Source organism: Trachemys scripta, chromosome 11 (assembly GCF_013100865.1).
Source record: "Trachemys scripta elegans isolate TJP31775 chromosome 11, CAS_Tse_1.0, whole genome shotgun sequence".
Taxonomy (NCBI): Eukaryota; Metazoa; Chordata; order Testudines; family Emydidae; genus Trachemys; species Trachemys scripta.
In genome coordinates this window covers 41,212,635-41,235,874 of record NC_048308.1, presented here as the reverse complement: position 1 = coordinate 41,235,874, position 23,240 = coordinate 41,212,635, and positions in this window count along the sequence as shown.

The following is a 23,240-nucleotide window of genomic DNA, read 5'->3' as shown; positions in this document are numbered from 1 at the left end:
ACTTGACAGTTAAGATGTCAAAATGAAAAATAGGAGCAGCTAAAGCCCCTCATCTGGGCCATTGGGTGAGGGAGGCCAAATTTATCCTGACCCCATAAAGATGGAACCTATTGCCGTGTGGCCTATAGCCCTAACTGAAAAGCAAATACAATCCTTCATAGGCTTGGCAAATTATTATAGCAGATTTGTAGAGGGTTTTAGCGATATTGTATCAGCTATCACAGACCTCTGTAATAAGAATCAATGAGACAAAATGATCTGGACTGATACTTGTCAAAAGGGCTTTGATAAAGTAAAAAAGAGCCTGTTGGAAAAGCCAGTTCTCGCAAGCCCTGATTTTAATATAGAGCTGTGTATAGATGCATCCAATACTGGACTGGGGGCAGTTCTAATGCAAATGAGAGAGCAACAAGAAACACCCCATTGCATTCTTAAATAAAAAACTGACTCCCCATTGAACAAAACTACTCTGTCATAGAGCGAGAGTACTATGTGATTATGTGGGCAGCCAAACAGTTGAAACATTATCTGCTCAGCAGCAAATTTAGAGTGTTAACAGATCACTTTCCATTGGTGTGGTTTCACAGGATCAAAGGTATCAACTCTAGGCTGGAGCATAGCGCTGAAGGAATATGAGATGGAGATTGTGCACATAAAAAGGGAAAGAAATTTTAGTAGCAGACATAGGCACCGACTTCCTCTCTATCCAAAGGGGTTCTCGACTACCACTCTGCCCCAGCCCTGCTCCCACTGTACCCTTTCCCCCGGAAGGCCCCACTCTTGCCCTGCCACTTCCCATCCCCGCTGCACCCTGTCCCACCTCTTCCCACCCCCTCCCCAAACACACCCAATCCCCGCTCCTCCCACTCCCTCCCAGGACCTCCTGCATGCTGCAGAACAGCTGTTCTGTGAGGTACAGGAGGCGCTCGGAGGGAGAGGGAGGAGTTGATCAGCGGGGCTGCTGATGGGCGGGAGATGCTGCGGGGAGGGGAGAGCTTGGTTGCCAGTGGGTGCTAAGCACCTCTAATTTTTTTTCTGTGGATGCTCCAGCCCTGGAACACCCACGGAGTTGGCACCTATGTACCAGATGCCCTGTCCAGAAAAGAGAGACCAATAATGATACCTTCAGAATAGCTAGAGGCTGGTCCTACTGCAGCTATGACAGGGGGGAGACGTGACATAGAGACGCTTGGGAAAACATCCCCTGTTCTTTGCAAAAAACACACACCTCAGACCTTATAAACTCACTACACTAAACATGTATAGGGAGTCCTCAGACTTACGACACAATTCGTTCCTCAGAATTGCGTTGTAAGTCAAAACGTAAGTTGAAACCACTTTTCCCATAGGAATCAATGGTATAACGGGGGGATTGGTTCCTGACCAAGGCTTGATACACTATTTTCACCACAATAACCCAGATTTTTGTACTAAATGAATTATAGATGACTAATGTAGCAACATCAATGTATTTGTTTGGTAAACAGCATTCAAATAAACATATAAAATCACAAATGCTTTTACTTTCCAGAACTTTTTGAAGGGCTCTTAGCTGGGGGCTTCTCTAAAGTCTGGGTTGCAGGTTTCTCTGGAGTCTTCTGTGCAGTATTCTCTGCAACGTTAAAGAAAGTGTCCAAGTAAGTTTGGACAGATGTTCTCCTCTTCTCCTTGTAAATTTCTCTGTAGAAGCTATTATAATGAATGGAGCTGGAAGGGGGTCCCTTGCAGTTGCTTGTCTGATTGGCTTCCACGGCCAGGGTAGCTTGTTGCTGGGTAACCTTGCTGCTTGTTTTTGATTGGCTCCCAGCCCCAGGCTCAGTCAATTGAAAGCTTGAACAGTGAAATCAGTGATTGGCTGAGGCTCAGCATGCGGTGTGTGCCGTTCTCCCTGCCGGCTTTCGTCGTAAGGGCAAAACAAGTAGGGTGACCAGACGTTCCGATAAAATCAGGACCGTCCCGATTTTGAGCTATTTGTCCCACATCCCGACCGATCTCTGGTTGGGACGCAATTTTTGTCCCGTTATTTTGCGCCGCTTTTTTTTTTACTCGGCTTTTTTTTTTTTTTTTGCCCCCCCGGTATCCCGATACTTTCTTCATCTCGTCTGGTCACCCTAAAAACAAGTGTCGTAGGGGTGAAACGGGCAGTCAATTGAAAAGCATTGAAAGTGGCGTCCGATGTAAGTTGGGCGTTGTAAGTCCGAGGATTCCCTGTATTACAGGCTATTTATCCATAAAGAGTAACATGTAAGGTATCAGCAGAAAGCTTGTCACTTGTCAAGATTTATAATCATTGTGAGATGTATGTAGGTAATATTTTAGGAATAATTCTATTGAAAGTATGTTTTATGGACTTGGATTAAAGATTAGTCACTAGAAGATAATACCTATCAGTGATGGCCCATTTGGGCATGGAGGAGTTGTCACCAGGACCTCGAGAAGTCATCAACTACACCCTTCTGTGCTGAGGCAGGACCAAGTAAACCTAGACTGTCCCTGATAGGTGTTTGTCCAACCTGTTCTTAAAAGCCTCCTATGATGGGGATTCCGCAACCTTCTTTGGAAGCCTATTACAGAGCTTAACTACCCTTATACTTAGACAGTTTTTTCTAATATCTAGCCTAAATTTTCTCTGCTGCATGCAGGACATTACTTCTTGTCCTACCTTTGGTGGACATGAGAATAATTGATCACAGACCATAACATATGTGAAGACTGTTATCAGGTCCCCTCTCAGTCTTCTTTTCTCAAGACTAAACATGCCCAGTTTTTTTAACATTTCCTCATAGGTCAGGGTTTCTAAACCTGTTTGTCCTGTTTCTCTCCAGTTTGTCCACATCTTTCCTAAAGTGTGGTGCCCAAACTTGGACAGTGTTCTCCAGCTGACACCTCACCAGTGCCAGTGGATGATCAAGATGCTAAAGGAGCATTCACGGACAATAAGGCCATTGCAGAGAAAGTAAATGAATTCTTTGCATCAGTCTTCACAGCTAAGGATGTGAGGGAGATTCCCAAACCCAAGCAATTCCTTTTAGGTGACAAAACTGAGGAACTGTCCCAGATTAGAGGAGGTTTTGGAACAAATTGATAAATTAAACAGTAATAAGTCACCAGGACCAGATGGTATTCACCGAAGAACTCAAATGTGAAATCCAGAACTACTAACTGTGGTTTGTAAGTTATCATTTAAATCAGCTTATGTACCAAATGACTGGAGGATAGCTAATGTGAAGCCAATTTTTAAAAAGGGATCCAGAGGTGATCCCAGCAATTGCAGGCCAATAAGCCTGACTTCAGTACCGGGCAAACTGGTTGAAACCATAGTAAAGAACAAATTTGTCAGACAAATATATGAACATAATTTGCAGGGGAAGAGTCAATATAGTTTTTAAAAAGGGAAATCATGCCTCACCAATGTACTAGAATTATTTGAGGGGGTAAACAAGCATGTGGACAAGGGGGATACAGTGGATATAGTGTACTTAGATTTTCAGAAAGCCTTGACAAGGTCCCTAACCAAAGGCTGTTAAGCAAAGTAAGCTGTCATGGAATAAGAGGGAAGGGCCTCTCATGGATTGGTAACTGGTTAAAAGATAGGAAACAAAGGGTAGGAATAAATGGTCACTTTTCAGAATGGACAGAGGTAAATAGTGGTGTCCCCCCTGGGACCAGTCCTGTGCAACATATTCATAAATGATCTGAAAAAGGGGTAAACAATGAGGTGGCAAAATATGCAGATGATACAAAACCACTCAAGATAGTTAAGTCCAAAAGCAGACAGCAAAGAACTACAAAGGGATCTCATAACACTGGGTGACTGGGCAACAAAATGGCAGATGAAAGTCAATGTTGATAAATGCAAAGTAATGCACATTGGAAAAAATAATCCGAACTATACATATAAAACAATGGGGTCTAAATTAGCTGTTACCACTCAAGAAAGAGATCTTGGAGTCTTTGTGGATAGTTCTGTGAAAACATCCGCTCAATGTGCAGAGGCAGTCAAAAAAGTGAACAGAATGTTGGGAATCATTAAGAAAGGGATAGATAAGAAGACAGAAGATATCATATTGCCTCTATATAAATCCATGGTATGCCCACATATTGAATACTGCAGGCAAATGTGGTCCCCCATCTCAAAAAAGATATATTGGAATTGGAAAAGGTTCAGAAAGGGGCAACAAAAATTATTAGGGGTATGGAACAGATTCCGTATGAGGAGAGATTAATAAGACTGGGCCTTTTCAGCTTGGAAAAGAGACGACTAAAGGGGAATATGATAGAGGTCTATAAAATCATGACTGGTGTGGAGAAAGTAAATAAGCAAGTGTTATTTACTCCTTCTCCTAACACAAGAAAAAGGGGTCACCAAATGAAATTAATCGGCAGCAGGTTTAAAACAAACAAAAGTAAGTATTTCTTCATACAACACACGGCCAACCTGTGGAACACTTTGCCAGAGGATGTTGTGACGGTCAAGACTATGGCAGGGTTCAAAAAAGAACTAGATATGTTCATGGAGGATAGGTTCATCAATGGCTATTATCCAGCATGGGCAGGGATGGTGTCCCTAGCCTCTGTTTGCCAGAAGCTAGGAATGGGTGACGGGATGGATCTCTTGATGATTACCTGTTCTGTTCATTCCCTCTGGGGCAACTGGCATTGGCCTCTGTCAGAAGACAGGATACTGGGCTAGATGGACCTTTGTTCTGACCCAGTATGGCCATTCTTATGTTCTTAAGTAGAGCAGGACAATTACATACAACACTCCTGTTAATACAACCCAGAATGATATTTGCCTTTTTCGGAACAGCAACACATTGTTGATTCATATTCAATTTGTGATAAATTATAATCCCCAAATCCTTTTCAGCAGTACTACCACCTAGACAGTTATTCCCCATTTTGTATCTGTGAATTTGATTTCTCCTTTCTAAGTGAAGTTCTTTGCACTTATCTTTAAAGAATTTCATCTTGTTGAATTCAGACCAATTCTCCAATTTATCAAGGTCTTTTGAATTCTAATCCTGTCCTTCCAAGTGTTTTGCAAATCTCCCAGTTTGGTGTCACCTGCAAATTTTATAAGCATACTCTCCATTCCATTAGCCAAGTCATTAATGAAAATATTGAATAGTACTGGACTTGGGACTGACCTTTGTGAGACTCCATTAGATACGTCCTCCCAGTTTGACATTGAACCATTGACAATTACTCTTTGAGTATGGTCTTTCAACCAGTTGTGCACTCAACTTATAGTAAATTCATCTTGACTGCATTTCCCTAGTTTGGTTACGAGAATGTCATGTGGATCTGTGTTAAAAGTCGATCTACTGCTTCCTCCTATCCATTTGGCCAGTAACCCCGTCAGAGAAGGAAATTAGGTTGGTTTGGCATGTATTGTTCTGATAAATCTATGTTGTCTGTTCCTTATTACCCTATTATCCTCTAGATGCTTAAAAATTGATGTTTTAATAATCAATCCAGGTATCGAGGTTAGGTGGATTGGTCTGTAATTCCTTTTTGTTCTCCTTTTCAAAGTAGGTTGTTTGTCCTTTTCCGCTGGGGCCTCCCCTGTCCTCCATGAGTTCTTGAAGATAATTGCTAAAGGTTCTGAGATTGTTTCAGCTGGTTCCTTAAGTACCCTATGATTAGGGCCCTACCAAATTCACGGTCCATTTTGGTCAGTTTCATGGTCATAGGATTTTAAAAATCCTAAATTTCAGTTTCAGATATTTAAATCTGAAATTTCATGGTATTGTAACTGTGGGAATCCTGACCCACACCGAAGTTGTGGGTGGGGGAAGAGGGGAGTTGGGGGGAGGGTTGGGCTATTGTGGAGGTTGGGTCACGCTATTGCCACCCTTACTTGTGTGCTGCTGCCTTCAGAGCTGGACTCCCAATCAACAGCTGTGGAGCTTTCTGTGGGTGGGAGAGGTTCCCGGAGAGGGGTCTGACCCGGTTTCAGGAGTGGCCCGTGTGGAGGAAGAGGAAGTCCTGTATCTCCCCAGCCTGTCCAGGACTAGCAGCTGAAGCCCAGTCCACAGTAGGAGCCCCTGGCTGGGATGCCCTCAGCCTGCCTCTCCCTGACTCCAGGCTCAGCACCTGGGAGTTAAAGGGGTCTGGGGAAGGTAGAGTGTGTGTGTGGGGGGGTAGGGTGACCACAGCAACCCCCCTGACCACAGAGTCCTGGATGGTCGCTCACTTGCCCACCTGAAAGGCCGGACCTGACCTCCCATACTCAAAATTGATGAACCCCCATACCATGCCACCCTCACTTCTTTGCTGATGATGGCAGCAGCACTGTCTTCAGAGCTGGGCTCCTGGACAGCAGCCGTCGCTCTCCAGCTGCCCAACTCTGTGAAATCTGGTCTCCCCTACAATAGCCAGATTTCACAGGGGAGATCAGATTTCATAGTCTGTGATGCATTTTTCACGTCCATGAATTTGATAGGGCCCTACCTACGATGAATCTTATCAGGCCCTGCTGACTTGAATACATATAACTTATCTATTCTTTAACCCGTACTTTCCCTATTTTGGCTTGGATTGATTCCCCCTTATTTTTAATATTAATTGTGTTGAGTATCTAATCATCATTAATCTTTTTAGTAAAACTAAAGCAAAATAGGAATTAAACACTTCAGCCTTCTTGATGTCATCAGTTGTTAGCTCTCCTTCCCTGCTAAGTACAAGAGTTACACTTTCCTTTGTCTTTCTCTTGCTTCTAATGTAGTTCAAGAACTTCTTATTCCCGTTTATGTTTCTTGCTAGGTGTAACTCATTTTGTGCCTTAGCCTTTCTGATTTTGTGTGTACATGTTTGTGCTATTCTTTTGTACTCCTTCTTAGCAATCTGTCCATGTTTCCACTTTTTGTAGGATTCCTTTTTGATTTTCAGGTCATTAAAGAGCTCCTGATGTAGCCATATTGGTTTTTAATATTCTTCCCATCTTTCCTTCACATCGGGATAGTTTGAAGTTATGCCTTCAATATTGTCTCTTTGAGAAACTACCAGCTCTCCTGAATTTCTTTTTGCTTAGAGTTTCTTCCCCTTGTACCTTTCTTATCAGTTCTCTGAATTTCTTAAAGTCTACTTCTTTGAAGTTCATTGTCATTTCTGCTGCTCTCACTTCTTCCTTTCCCTAGAATCATGAAATCTATCATTTCATGATCACTTTCACCCAAATTGCTTCCAGCCTTCATATTCACTACCAATTTCTCCCTATTGGTCAGAATCAAGTCTAAAATGGCTGGTTACTTGCTCAACTGTCTGAAACAAAAATTTGTCTGTAATACATTCCAAGAACTGATTGCAAATTTTGTGTTTTGCTGTATTTCTTTTCCAACAGATATTTGTATAGTTAAAAGTCCTCTATTGCTACCAGGTCTTGTGTTTTGGATATTTCTGTTATTTGTTCTAGAAATGCCTCAGCCACCTCCTCTTCCTGAGTTAGTGGTCTATAATAGATCCCTTCCATGACATTACCCCTGTTTTTTACATTTTTTATCTCTACCCAGAGACTTTCAACTTCTCATCTCCTTCCACACCTCAGAACAAGTATATATTTGTGATATATAATGCAACATCTCTTCCCTCTTTATCCTGCCTGTCCTTGCTGAACAAGCTATACCCATTTATACTAATATTTCAGTCTTGAGACCTATCCTATCAAGTCTCTGTGATGCCAATTAAGTAATGAGTTAGCTTATGTACTAATACTTCCAGTTTGTCCTGTTTATTCCCCATACTCCTTGAATCTGCATATAGACATCTAAGATGTTGAGCAGATTCCCCCATTGATTTCCTTTTTATTGCTTCTTTGACCCTACTGTAATTTTCCAATTTCCCCCAAAAGATAGCCCTATGTTAAGGTTGCCTTTTTATGCTTATCTGTGGGCTTTTGTCACCTGCCCCCTTTGAACTAGTTTAAAGCCCTTTTCACTAGGTTGGCAAGTCAGTGCATGAAGATGCTTTTCCCCTTCTTGGTCAGATGGACCTCATCTCTTCCCAGCAGATCTTCCCAGAACAACATGTCATGGCTGAGGAAGCCAAAGCCTTTCTGTTGACACCATCTGCACAGCTATGCATTCACCTCCAGGATGTTTGTGTCCCCGCCTGGGATTATATGTGCTCACAAGTGCTGTGTGGTTTACAAGAACAGTGGCTTGAGGTAAAACTAGTAAACTGGGGTAAACTTAGGGGTCAAAGGATCTGGGATTTCTGTGAGTAGCCAGTGTCAGGGGCTCAGTATCACAGGGGAAAGATTCAAAGTGACTTGGGAACTGGGGTGCATTTATTGTTAATCTGCTAGGTGAAGACAGGATTGGCATAGCCTAAAGAAGAGTGCTTGAGTGTCTGAAAGCCTGGTAGTGTTAGGGAGCTAACACCCTCCCAGGCACAGGCAAGAGTCCCTCACACCGTATATAGCATGTAACAAGGTGACTCTCCGTCCTGGGTACCCTGAGAACCATCACACAGGTCCCCTGGATCTCATCTTTCATGTTGTGGATGCCAAAAGTATGGAGGCTGTAAAGGATTAGTGGGGAGGTGTGTTACTACATGACTCTCTGCAGCCCCCATACCCTATTTCCATAATATGTCCATGATTTCATCCCCCTCTGTGCCATGCAGTGAAGGAGAGAATTTTTGTTTAAAGGGGCCAGGTGCATGTGCTCATGCCTTGTGTGCAGCAAAGTGCTGGTTATGAACCAGTCTCAACTACAGTATCATGTCTGATTGTGAGTGATCAGATCTTTCTGTCAGCTATAATAAGATGTGTGGATCTTACTTTACAGAAAAAAAATACACTCACATTTTGTACTTCATGTGCAGATATATCTCCTTCTGTGTCTTTGATTTAGGGCTTTTTGTTTAAGAGGATTGTAGCTATGTTTTATGCTAGTGTCCCCCTTGTCCCACTAGATTATCCTGTAAGCTCTTTTTAAAGCCCTAATGATAATTTGTTATTGTCCAATTTACCCCTCCCCAGAAATGTTGGGCGTCCTTTTTCTGGAATTTGTTATGGCTGCCTCTGAAATGGCTAGAGGTGTCAATAGAGAGAGATTCAACTCTCTCTCTAGCCCTACTGTGAGCTGTGGCTCCAACAATGGCATCTCCTGCCAAACTGAGAGGAAGAGACAGACTTAGTCTTGAACTAATTAGGCACACACACGGTTGCATGTTATGTTACAGCTACATCACCAGCTGGCCCACTATTCTATCCTTTTAATGTTTCTTTTCTTCAATGGATTTAATTTGGTCAATGAAAACCTAGCGGACTTTTGCATATTCCAAAGCTGCATATCAAAAGGAACTTCCCTTGAGTGTTGACAGTATAGATCGGATGTCACCAATACAATGTAAATTTTCTTGCAGAGGGGTTCCTAATGTCCATTCATCATGTTCAGACTTTATTGGGGAGGGTTTCAAATTCCCTGGTTTTGAAGCATTAAGAATTAATGAAAGGCAGATTGTGCTGCTTAATCAAAGAGGAGAGCTCCATTGCAGCAGTGTTTCCTAACAAATGCGTGATATATGCCGGTGCTGCTCCATTTAGTTTGTTACTTTGCATAGAGGTTTACAGAGTTTAACCACTGTTAGTGCTGAACTTGATCCTTCTACAACGCATTGGGTTCCCTTCACAAATGCAACAAATGACATGGTCATGTTTAACTCTGGTCAGGAAACCAGAGGTGTTTCAGATCAGGCAGAGAGTAATTCACATGGTTGCTGAACCATGGTGTCTACTGAACCATAGGGTTCAGCAATTCTCAAACACTGATGGCATTTAAAGGACACCCTGTTAGCTTTGCTTTATGAACAAGACTTTACAATGCTAGGTATTCCTAACGCCTTGTGGCAGATCTTATCAATATAGTTCTTTTCTTTACACAGATATGAAAGACAAGAATCATAGAATATCAGAGTTGGAAGGGACCTCAGGAGGTCACCTAGTCCAACCCCCTGCTCAAAGCAGGACCAATCCCCAACTAAATCATCCCAGCCAGGGCTTTGTCAAGCCTGACCTTAAAAACCTCTAAGGAAGGAGATTCCTCCACTTCCCTAGGTAACCCATTCCAGTGCTTCACCACCCTCCTAGTAAAAAAGATTTTCCTAATATCCAACCTAAACCTTCCCTACTGCAACTTGAGACCATTACTCCTTGTTCTGTCATCTGCTACCACTGAGAACTGTCTAGATCTATCCTCTTTGGAACATCCTTTCAGGTAGTTGAAAGCAGCTATCAAATCCCCCCTCATTCTTCTCTTCTGCAGATTAAACAATCCCAGTTACCTCAGCTTCTCCTCATAAGTCATGTGCTTCAGTCCCCTAATCATTTTTGCTGCCCTCTGCTGGACTCTTTCCAATTTTTCCACATCCTTCTTGTAGTGTGGGGCCCAAAACTGGACACAGTACTCTAGATGAGGCCTCACCAATGTCGAATAGAGGGGAATGATCACATCCCTCAATCTGCTGGCAATGTTCCTACTTATACAGCCCAAAATGCCGTTAGCCTTCTTGGCAACAAAGGCACACAGTTGACTCATATCCAGCTTCTCGTCCACTGTAACCCCTAGGTCCTTTTCTGCAGAACTGCTGCCTAGCCATTCGGTCCCTCGTCTGTAGCAGTGCATGGGATTCTTCTGTCCTAAGTGCAGGACTCTGCACTTGTCCTTGTTGAACCTCATCAGATTTCTTTTGGCCCAATCCGCTAATTTGTCTAGGTCCTTCTGTATCCTATCCCTACCCTCCAGCATATCTACCACTCCTCCCAGTGTTAGTGCAAATTTGCTGAGGGTGCAGTACACGCCATCCTCTAGATCATTAATGAAGATATTGAACAAAACCGGCCCCAGGACTGACCCTTGGGCACTCTGCTTGATACCGGCTGCCAACTAGACATGGAGCCATTGATCACTACCCGTTGAGCCCGATGATCTAGCCAGCTTTCTATCCAACTTATAGTCCTTTCAACCAGCCCATACTTCTTTAACTTGCTGGCAAAAATACTGTGGGAGACTGTATCAAAAGCTTTGCTAAAGTCAAGGAATAACACGTCCACTGCTTTCCCCTCATCCACAGAGCCAGTTATCTCATCCTAGAAGGCAATTAGGTTAGTCAGGCATGACTTGCACTTGGTGAATCCATGCTGACTGTTCTTAATCACTTTCCTCTCCTCTAAGTGCTTCAGAATTGATTTCTTGAGGACCTGCTCCATGATTTTTCCAGGGACTGAGATGAGACTGACTGGCCTGTAGTTCCCCGGATCCTTCTTCTTCCCTTTTTTAAAGATGGGCACTACATTAGCCTTTTTCCAGTCATCCGGGACCTCCCCCGATCGCCAGGAGTTTTCAAAGATAATGGCCAATGGCTCTGCAATCACTTCCATCAACTCCTTTAGCACCCTTGGATGCAGTGCATCCAGCCCCAGGGACTTGTGCTTGTCCAGCTTTTCTAAATAGTCCTGAACCACTTCTTTCTCCACAGAGGTGTTTTCTAATGCCAAACGGCTGTGAAGTCCAACATATCGATACCCCCTTTCAGTTGCTTTTGGAGAACATTAATGCTATTATATTTTTGGTTGCATAAGTGTTTGGGGATTGGGTGTTCATTGTATCAGCCCCTATATTTGCATGCAAACATGGGTAGCTGGCACCAACAAGGGCATTTTTTGTTTTCTGCTGTTCGTTATTTGCCATTTGTAATGCAGTATTCTCCTCTTTAAAATGTTTCACTCATCTGGCCAGTGAGCAGAAACAGTACTATGTGACTTAGGTGATTGGTCACACACCAAGAATAGAGAATAGTCTAAGTGAACAGTTTGCAAACAATCCATAAGCTCAAATTTGTTTGCTTAAACTGTTCATTGAACAATTATAAATAGTAAATAAATTAGCCAAAGTCAAAGCCCATTTGTGAAGGATTTACCAACAGAAAATGGGCTACATTTTTCAGATCATTGATTCTCAACCAATACTTTGATCAGCTGTATTAGACACATGGCAGTAAAGTAAAAACTACTGTTCAACTGTAATTCAAATTCCTGCCCTTTCTAAACAAAGGCCCATGCTGACCCTGTTATGTTTTATGAACATTCTGCTATCATTGATTTTTAATTGTGGCTTGAGGAACTCAGCACCTTGCTGGATAGTCCCTGTGTTTGGTTTATCCAGTCATTGTGTATGCTCTTTGGAAGTACTTCAGGTCCTTTTGGTAGAGATGTGTCAATGCCTATCTGCACAGCAATAACCAGACTAGCCAGTAGACTGGTTGAAATATTGTCATTTAAATTTTTTTCGATTAAAAACTATTTTTCACTGTAATAAAAATTTTTGCTGAATGAAAAACTGAATTATTTTTGGGTTTGATTTTTTGTGTTCCCCCCAACCCTTATCTCTGTACCTTTTCAGCTTTTGTTTTGTGAAAAAAATCACAACAAATATAAAAAAAATGGAAAATGTTTTAGTTTGTTCCCATTTTTTTTAAATCAATAAACATATAGGATTTTTGACCAAGTCTAAAAGCCAGCAAATTGGGGGATTATGCTTGAATTGCTTTCACTATGCAAAATACAATAACTGGAATTATTAGGAATTTGCTTCCCAACATGTCAGCACCTACTCAAAGCAAAAAAACCTTCCCCTTTACCTTTCAGCTTTGCATAGTACATCACCACATCAAGTTAACCCACAGTATAGTGTTTCAGTCCTATCGTAAAATGTATAAAATGTAAACTGGACAAAATATAATCCAATAGATGCTCATGATTAATAATGAAAGTATTTTAGGCCAGGTTGTGGCCACATTGGTCTTTAAAATAATCCATTTAGCCTACATTTTCAGATAATCCATAGATGGATGCATGAATAGCTGGAACCAGAATATGATGTGGGAATTCAGAAAATTCACACTTTTGAGGTTTAAACAGATAGGGCCACATTTTGAGAGACAAACCAGCAGTTAGACTAGGGCTGTTCACTCAGCTGCCATGATTCACCCTGGCGGCTCCTTCACGGAGCCGTGAGCACAGGCATGTACCTGGTGTGATACTCCACCTTCCCCAACACCTGCCCCTTTTGAGGCGAGAGAGAGGCCCTGTGCACATTTACATCGAGTGTGCCAGGTTGCAGCCCCTTTTCTGGCTCCTCCAGAATCTTCTCCTCAGGCTCTGGCTGCACTTTCCTCACACCTTCTGATCCATGCACATCCATTGTCCCACAAAGGTGCGAGACCTCCTTGTCAACCTCCTATTGGCGCTGGCCAAGATGACTGTCCACCATATCAGGAGGAGGAAGCTGGACGGGGCGGTGCTCTGTGACTGTGAGGCCTACTTCCAATCCTCCCTCAAGTCATGTCTCTGGGCTGAGTTCCTCTGGACTGTGTCCACTGGCTCCCTGGTTACCTTCAAGGAGCAGTGGGTGCTCTCCAGGGTTCCTTACTTGGTGTCTCCCTCTAGGTTCCTGATTTTGAACCTGTGACCTCCGCTTCTATCCCTGTTTTATCATTAGTTGTCCTCAGTAATCATTTGATGCCTGGGTCCGATGGCTACTCCCTTTGGGCTAGGAAGAGGGGCCTTTAGATGTGAGCAGGCTTCTGCCTGCTCATCCCTGGTGCTTCAATATGTGTTATGAGTCATCCCTTCAACAGAGCCTGCAGTGTTTCAGCTCTCAGGCATGCTGCAGCAACTCAACTGCACTGACTCATCCCATAAGCAGACCCTCAGTCCTCAGCTACCCCTGAGCAGGGTTCGGGTCAGATGTCCCCCAGGCACAGGTATTTCACTAACCCTGCCAGGGCTGCACGTTGGTCTGGGCAACAACACTACTCACCCAAGAACCCGCCTGTTGCTGCACAGCATTACAGGTTCCTTAGGCTTCCAGACTGCTCTTGATCCACTTCCTGTTCCTGTCCCCAGCCTTACCTTGTTCCAGCCCTCTTCAGCCTTGTCCATGCCCAACCCTGACCTTGCTCCAGCCCTGTTCCTGATTTGCTTCAGCTCTGCACTGCCTCCTGACCCCCAGACCCTTGACTGACTCCAGCAGCCTTTAGCCTGCTTCCTGACTCTGACTGTCATCCTGATTTGCCTTGTCCATGGACTCTGACCCTGGTTCTGATCCATGGCCTGTCCCTGGACCCCAGATTCAGGGCTGCCCTTGGCCTGGTCCTGACACTACCGCTCCACCCACCATGCCTGCCCACCTAGAATCCAGAGCCTGATACATTTAGCCATGGAGTAACTCCAGTGAAATCAGTTGTTGGGGTAGAATTGGTTTATGCTTAACTTCCAAGAGGGTTAAATTTAATGCTAATTGATTTAAAAAAATATTGCGGGGACTGTGAACTAGTTTCTGATTGGTTTAGGAAGCCCCTTATTGAACAGCAAACTTTTAACCAGCTGGTGTTGCCTATTGCTCAACACCCCCAGCAAGCTTTGAAACTGGGTCCAGTCCGAGTTCGAGAGTAATCAGAGATCCTAAATCGGACGTATAGTGTTCATTCAGGAAAGTGGGTAAGGAGAGATGTAGTGCCACATCATGTTTGCCTTATTCATGCAGATATTCCCATTGATGTCAATTTTGTCCCACGCCATCTAGAATTATGGATAAGTTATATCTTCAGTTTTACTACAAATTGAAATTACAGCATGTTTTGAAGTTAGTACGGACAGAAATAAACTGAAACATAGTTTTTTTTTCATTTGAGCTTTAATGTCCTTTCCTTTTAGCCAAAAGCGTCAGTCAGATCTCTCTGTGTTTTGCCCCAACCATTTATCCCACTTTCTTTTGACAGAAGAATAGAAAACAACATTTGCAGTATCCCAAAATTAATTATACTTTTTCAGGCTTAAAGTACTGTGGCAGATCCACAAAACAGCAACAGAAAATTAATTCCTTTAAAAATATGAAAAAAGGAAGTTGTGTAAGATGGGGTAATTAATCTTGCAATAAAAATAATTGTTTACAGTTAAAATTAATGTAACATGCATTCCTCAGCAGATAATAAATTATGGGTTTTCTCATTAGCATTTGAATTGATTTCCTCTAATTTCTGAGGAGCACATGAGCATGTGACTAGATTAAGTTTAATTGGACTACAGCTGGTGCTGATTGTGTGAGGATGGAGTGGGGGTTTTCTGACTGACTGGCCGTCTTTGCATTATGTTTCATTGTCTTCTTCATCCCTTTCAGCTTTTCTTGTACACATTATAAGGAACTGTGAGTCTGAAAGATTAGGGAATTAAAATGGAAGGGAATCCTATGATTTGTGAGCAGTGCAAGGGATAACTAAAGACGTTCAGGGGAGTTATATGGTGTCAAGTGAGTGAGCACCTTGAGGAAAAGAGTGTCATTCTTGAGACCCCAATTATAACACTATATGATGCAGAGGAGAAATTTAGTTTTATATGTGAGACATTTGGAGAGGTGATCACACTGGGCCAAATTCTGCCTCCTTTACAGTGAATAGTACTCTGCTCCATGAGTAGCTCCATCAATTTCAATGGGATCATTTGTGGAATAATATATTACTCAGTATGAGTAAGGGTGGCAGAAGCAGGACTTATTAAAAATAGACTGCTATGGAGTGTAAAGTGTTGAAAAGAGAATGGCTGCTAAGAACTGGGTAACTTACAGTCAGGAGAAGAGAAAAAGTAAAGCATGGCTACTAAGGGCATGTGGCAAACTAAGGAGGGAAATGGTTGAATATATTATTAACTTTGCAAGAGCCTAAAGATGACAAAGTAAGTTCAGAGGAAGAGCATGGAGCATATGTTAAGGCTATTAATGAGAAAGGAAGGAGTATAAGGAAAGGCAGGTGCTAATGGTGAGCAACTTAATAAGAAATGTGGCTAGAGAGTCAAATTCACTCCTGATATAATTCCATTAAAGTCAGTGGAAATATATCAGGAATGAATTTGGCCCACCTTCTCTAATCATAATTTTGAACCTGAGGACCATCTTCTGTCTCCTGGGTGTCTCACAAGAAGATGGAGTGCAGTGTTTATTGCAGGTCTGAGTTGAACCTGAGACAAGTAATGTGTGTATGGAAGTAGAAAGAACATCTTACAAACCAAGTTTAAGTAATTAAAATTCACTTTAACAAATAGACTTTCCAGCGTAGCTTTCTGCGAAATAATACTGGATCTACATTCATGGCTAGGTATGCAGAGAAATTCTAGGCTTCTTTTAAAGCAATTGAGTTTATAGAGGGTAGGTCAGATTACGTGGTGAGATTTGGGACAGGCAAGTATATGAGCATCACTTTTCAAAAGATAGCACTGGAATGGAGGAAAGGGGGGAAAAAACAAATCTAGGTAATAGTTCTGTGCTGGATTCTGCACCCTTACTCTGATTCAGTAATAGCCTATTCCACAAGTTGGACCAGTTTCTTCAATGGGATTTGTCACAGAGCAGGCACTACTTGCTGTGAGTAAAGGTGGCAGCATCCTGTCCCTATACTCATTGTTAGATTGGAAGAACAAGCAAAATGTAGTGCAGAGAACAAATTAACTTGATAGGGCAGAATTGGAAATGTTAGGGTTGGAACTGGCTGAATAGTTTGTTCTATATGATATATTTGGACAAAATAAACACATTTGCAAAATTACCAGTTGTCACTTTTTCAGATTTGCCATTAGCTTTTGAAGCTTGACTTTTAAAAATATTTCTATGACATTTCATAAAATGTTTTTCAGAAGACTTGTGAAAATTCACATAGGAATGTTTTTCCTGCTTGGGGCAAACCCACTCCCTGGAATGTAATTATCCATGTTAGAGTTTGGCCAGGAGTTACACACCTTCCCCTAAGCAAAGTGCCATGACATCTTAAACTGCTACAAATGGCCAGGACTATGTTCTTTATATTTTATCTGAAAAATAACAACCCCTCAGTATATTGTATGCTAGCACCATGCTGAGATGTTGGCTTAGTACTGATTCAGTGGTACGACTGCCCCCTTCATAGGGAATAGCACCAATTCCTGCAGCTGGGTTTTTCTTGGGGCTTTCCTTGCTAAATATTGCCCAGACCCAGTCTTGCTAAGCTTGCAGGATCTAACAAGGTTATAGGCAAGGATGACCTGACAATAGCAATCTTCAGGTATCTGCACACCTAAATTTTGGGTTCGGGTATGTTGAAGGAACAGTTCATAATCTTTTACATCAAAATAAAAAAATCTTAAATTTTCTTTGTAAAAATAATTTTCTTTTTTTACAAATGTTGAAAGTTATTTATTAAGTATATTGCAATAATGCCTCTGAGCCCCAGTCATGGACCAGGATCCTATTGTGTTTGGTGCTGTATGAACACTGCACACACAGGCAGTCCCTGCCCCACCAAGCTTACTCTTTCAAGAGTTTCCCTGGGCACTGTGGCTGAAGTGTGCTCTATGTTTCCCAGCCAAGTGCACACTGAAATGGTAACTAGCAGAAATGGCAAGTTAGAGAGCTTGGCCTGGGATGGACGTGTGAGGCAGGGTTCTAAGTAAGCAGGAGCTGAGTTCTGGCTGTGTTTTCCAGCAGAAGCTGAGCACTGGCACGCCTCCCACCATAAAAATAAAATGCTTCTGACTGTTTCACTTAAGCAAGAAAAATAATGATGCTAAGCTTGAGAGTGAAATAGAGCGTTAAAGGAAGTAATTGGAAGAAGGAATGAGAACAGTAAACTGCAGGGTCTGATTGGACCTGTTCTGCATTGCTCACTGCTATATACCTCCCTTGATTTATTCCAAGCTTGAACGTGCTGTAGTGTTACAGGTTTTCCTGCACCTTTGTCTTCCCATTTTCAGCACTGTACAAAAGGAGTCTGTAAAGTATCAGTGTCTCTCATGTGCATAAGGATTCTTCTTAGCATATTCACAACGTGTCTCAGATGACACGTGACCAGGATTCATCACCGAATTTGGCCCACTGGTTGGATCATTAGCTTCCCTGGCCCAGGCCGGATACCAATGGGGAGCACAACATGAACACTGATCCATGCTTCCCGCTTAAGGATTAATTCAAAGAGATGCTCACCAATGCCAGAAAAGCAATGCAGCGTACTAAAAACTACCATCCATAATCAAAGATTTTCTGAGAGCCTCTAGCCTCTTGCATACCCAGAATCCCAAATGGTTCAGCTCTACTCTGCTCGTATGAATCATACCCAAAATCCAAAATGGTTCAGCTCTACTCTGCTCAGATGCTAATTTTCATGCAAGTTTCAAGACATTAACACAGAGACCGAACTATCGTTTTGCTTCAGCTACGTCCTCCCGATCAAAGCATAGAGTATAATTTGACCGCCGCAGAATGTGCTGCGTACCATCTCTAATTGGTTGGGCTGTCAGTACAGGATTTTAGCCTGCCTGGGCCTTTCAATCTTCCATGTTTTATGTGCATTAAATCTTTCACCAGCTACAAAATGCCTCCCCCACCTTTGACTTAGTGTTTTAGGAGAGCAATAATCCACAGCTTTTGTTTTCAGTTTTATCATAAATTGAAATACACACACACACTTAAATTTTCCTAATAAATAAAGTGCTATGTTGTTCTATAGCTACCTTTTCACCTCATTACAGCTCAGTGGAGTAGAGAGTGATGTCATGGTTGACCCAGCACCAGCATGCCCATAAATGATACAGTATGTTCCCCCCTTTATTTCCTGGCTAAAGCACTGGGAAGGAGCTTAATATGAAATTCATGCCGTGATGACAGATTTAAAAGTTGCTATGGACTGTAACAGACAGCAACTGCATTTTGCAGACACACATGACACATACCACTCTCTTGTATTCTAATGTGGTGATATTCTCAGTTTAAAGAGTTATGTTTCTATCACATATTACTGTTGTCTGTCCATAAAATTAGGCAAGAGGAAAGAAGGGAAAGGGAGGAGAGAGAAAACACTGAATTTGATATACAGGTTTACAAGGAGAATATGCCAACTATTAATGAGGGTCTTGAGGGGTGGCCCACACCGGTTTCTAAACAGAGTGTCCTTCTGTTCTATGCCTTTCAGGGGATCTTGGCATTGTGAAAGCATATAAGGCAGTTGCATTTCATGTGGTGAAATGGGCCCCTTCCACTTCTAACACTGAGACTCTGCAAACCAAAATGGTGCTAAACTGTAAATCTGCAAGCAGGAAACTAACATGCCACACTTGAGACACCCCATTTTGGCTGGGTTTTCTAAGCAATTAAGTAAATAGCCAGCACGTGATGTCTCCTGGGCAATAAAACATGCCACTGAGGAGAATTTACAGGAATGGGCCAAGGAGGGTTTTGCCTGATAGTGAGCTCTGATATACTTCGCTTGCTATCTGTGCTAAAGAAACTTCTCATGAAAATAAGGCTTGATTGTAAATATGCGTATCTGTTTGTAACCTTGGCATGTTCCTTCACCTTGCATTGGCTGTCCTCTTTTGCATTTATTTACTATCGCTCCATACATGACAGAAAAAAAGCCACTCAGATGTATTGATATAAAGCAAAGTTATGTAAATAAATAAGTATTAAAAACTAGTATTGCACTAGATCAAAAAGCAGAATGACATTGGCCTCCTACCAGAAGACATTTCACATCATCCTGGAACCCTACCAAACAGCTGATTTCATCCACTGAAAAGAACATCCAGTAATTTCACTCAGATATCCCCTTTCAAATTCCTGACCAGGAATTTGATGCAGCCAAGGAAGAGATTACCCCAGAGATTCCTTCCAGATTTTACATGGAGCCTAGTGCATGTTGGAACAGGACTTTGGCAGGTCAGGGTGCTCAGCAACTTGCCGAATGAAGTCCTTAGTTATGGGAGAATACCTGTTCACAGCAGACATGATCAATGAAGCTCATAGTTTATGTACCTTAATATTGAGTTTCTGTGCCTTGATTTAAGGACCTCCCAGTGACACAACCCACATCAAACCCAGGGAAGCTAAATTTTCCTGCTCTGCATGAATGAAATGTTGCCACTCTGTTCAATATACAGCATCTTTATCGTGTGGAGACCTTCCCATATAGGTAGAGCTAAATTCCACTTTTACAGCCTAAGCTAAATCTCTTCATGCAGTGAGGCAATTCTTAGAGAAGAGGCTAGTAATGTTATACCCTAGTCAACTCTGCTCCAGAAAGATACCAACTAGCATTGATCAAACCAATTTGGATCAAATAAAAATTGAACCCATTTGAACCAGGGCAATTTTTTTGAGGTTCAAACAAGTTTTGCTAATTTTTTGAAAAATTTTTTCTCCACATCTCTGCATTTTTGCAGTTGAAAGGTGGCTGGAAGTCAAAATAATATCTCGCGGAAATTTATCCTTATGAAATCTGTGACCTGACTAAAAAATAGGAGGTACCTAGAAATCTCATGAAAAGACTGCCTTTGTGAAGGGTTCCAGCTGAATTCTACAGCCAGGGAGGTTTGTATAAATGTGGGTGCATATCCAAATCATACTTAATTCCAGACACTTTTCAGATTCACTCATCACTAGTCCCAGTCATAACCCACAATAGATCTGTATCCCTGGACCAGTAAAATATGGACAAAGGAGTCTGATAGAGTACTGAATACGGATAGCGGAAAACTACAGATATGGGACCTGAATGTTCACTCTGATACAGTAGGGTCACTTCTTTGCAATCAATGGTTATGGCAGTGTAAAACTCGTGTAACTGTGGAGGTGCAGATCCATGAACTCCATGTTTAACATGGGCCCCAAAGTGGGGTTGGTATTTTGATGACATGACCTCATTGTCCTCAAACCTGCAAGTACTTGCTCATCGCTTCCTGAGAATACTGCCTTTTACAGGCTATGGCCCAAATCCTGAGAGCCTCACACAGGTTTACTCAGTCCTTATTCATTAGCTTCAATCAGGTGTTGCCTGAATGAGGACTGAGTAAAAATACATTTGTCTCTATGGTTTGTGAAACAATATCACATAACATTTTCCCAGTGCTTTCAGCTAATGTGTATAAGTAAACTTGACATGTGGAATGGGGGTATGTCATTGCCTCTATTCCAGTGGTTCTCAACCTCTTTACCATTGTGGGCCGCGTATGTGTTATGTGGGCTGTATCCAGTACTACCTGTATGGCCCTGAGGATGTCACATGGGCCGCAGCTTTGTGCTGATTGGGCCACAAGTGGCCCCTGGGCCGCAGGTTGAGAACCAGTGCTCTATTCTGTCACTAATGCCACAACACTGGGGATATCTTTTTAATTCTTCCTTCAGTTCAGCATCCCACATCCACGTCAATTTATCTTTGTCTCTGGTAATGCCTTATTCAGCTGATCATCTCTTATGTGTCCCTCAACCTTTCCTGGCCACTGGTTATCCTGCATACAGAATGATGAGGGGAAACTGCCACAAGGAAAGACTCTCTTTTCTCCACCAACCCCTTGAGGAACATCCTGGTAACTGCAGAATGTATGATGATCATCTGTACTGCTTTGTAAGATTCTAGCTTGATTCTGAGCAGGAACAATGTTTTCAGCAATCGCTGTAATTGCAGAGTATATGAAAAAAGAACCAATTTATGAAAAAAGTTAGAGAATTCTCCTGGAAGATCAGATGAGGACATTTCCTGCATGGCTGCGTTATAGTTTTCTTCACAGTGGAACACGTCTCTTCTGACACTGGCTGCCTGAATTTTTTAAAGTTATTGATTTAAAAGAAGCAAATATTAAATTGCCAGCAGTTTGCTTGGTTCCATTATTTTGTGGTCCATGGAGGACCCCATTATTGTTTCAGAATTAAGATATTTTTAAGTGAAGCATAGTTGACATTGTAAAATGGAAGGAATTAGAGACTGTTTAAAGTTAGTGGTCTGTTCTCCAGACCCGGAGCGTGGATTAGCAGCATGTAAAAAGGGAAATCACCAGGGATGAAATATTGACCCAACTAGCAGATCCTCATCAACTGAGAGTGTAACAGACTAGAACATTATTAATCACTACTTCCCATGTGTGCTTTGATTTTTTTCTAAGCAATATTTTTAATAGGGAAAAGTACAATTCTAAGTATTGTTCCTGTAAAAATGGCTGTGGGTTCTTTGCCATTTTAGTTTTCCTCCATGTGACTATGCTAAAACGAGCTAAATCAGTTGCATCTATGTTCTCAGCCAAGTCTTCCTTGGAGTTCTGAAACTGTAATATATGAATCATCCCATTGGGATTAGTTGATGGGATAACTTGTGTAAATGAGGTTTTGCAAAATCAGTCCCCATGTTTATGGTCACAGTAATCAGTGAATCAGTACAATTTATTTCTAGAACAAATCCACATTATTACATTCAATTTGTATAGCTAAACTTACTTTGGCAGAGACCAGCCTCTGTTAGAGAGGATGGGACAGAGGTCAGCAGGCACATGCGAATGCACATATTTTCTGTGATGGCCCACAATTCAAATCTTTTGGTAAAACGTATGGAAAATCTTAGAGAAAACTTTTGACATGTACTTTGATAAAACCCCCACCTTTTGTGTTCTGAGACATATTCTGCAAAATTGAAAATAAAAATAAATTCAGAATGTTAATGATAACAGCAAGGAAATACATCACTGTACTGTGACTCACAAGTGAAATCCCTACAATTGGACCAAATCCCCAAATACTTACTGAGTTTTTTCTAGTCTGTTCTCAGGCCAGCTCCACTGAATTAATGAGTAATACAGCCATACTAATCACATGCCAATAAAATCTTTATACAATGCCACATCATTGTGCCATCCTGCTATGTGTATATGTAGACTGTACCCTCCTGATTTTACAATATATACATATCCTATTGTGTATTATATTGCATGTATACAGTGCAAGTCAAGTTGTGATGACAGAGTGAGATACTAATCTCTTAACATACGCCTGGTGTTGTATTCATGGGTCATTATATATTTCTGTAACTAGGAGATGCATTCTTTGGACCAAATTCTGAAACTATATACACCCATGCACCCCACTTGAAATCAAAGAGGGTTTACAGTGTAATTAGGTTTAGACTTTGTGAATATGCAATATTTAGCTATTCTTTTCAATTTTCTAATAATAATGATAGAATCATAGAAATGGAAGGCTGGAAGGGACCTTGAGAAGTTATTAAATCCAGCCCCCCGTGCTGAGGCAGGTCCAGGTAAATCTACACCATCCCTAACAGATGTTTGTCCAACCTGTTCTTAAAAGTTTCCCTGGATGGGGCTTCTGCAACCTTCCTTGGAAGCTTATTCCAAAGTTTAACTACCCTTATACTTAGAAAGTTTTTCCTAATAT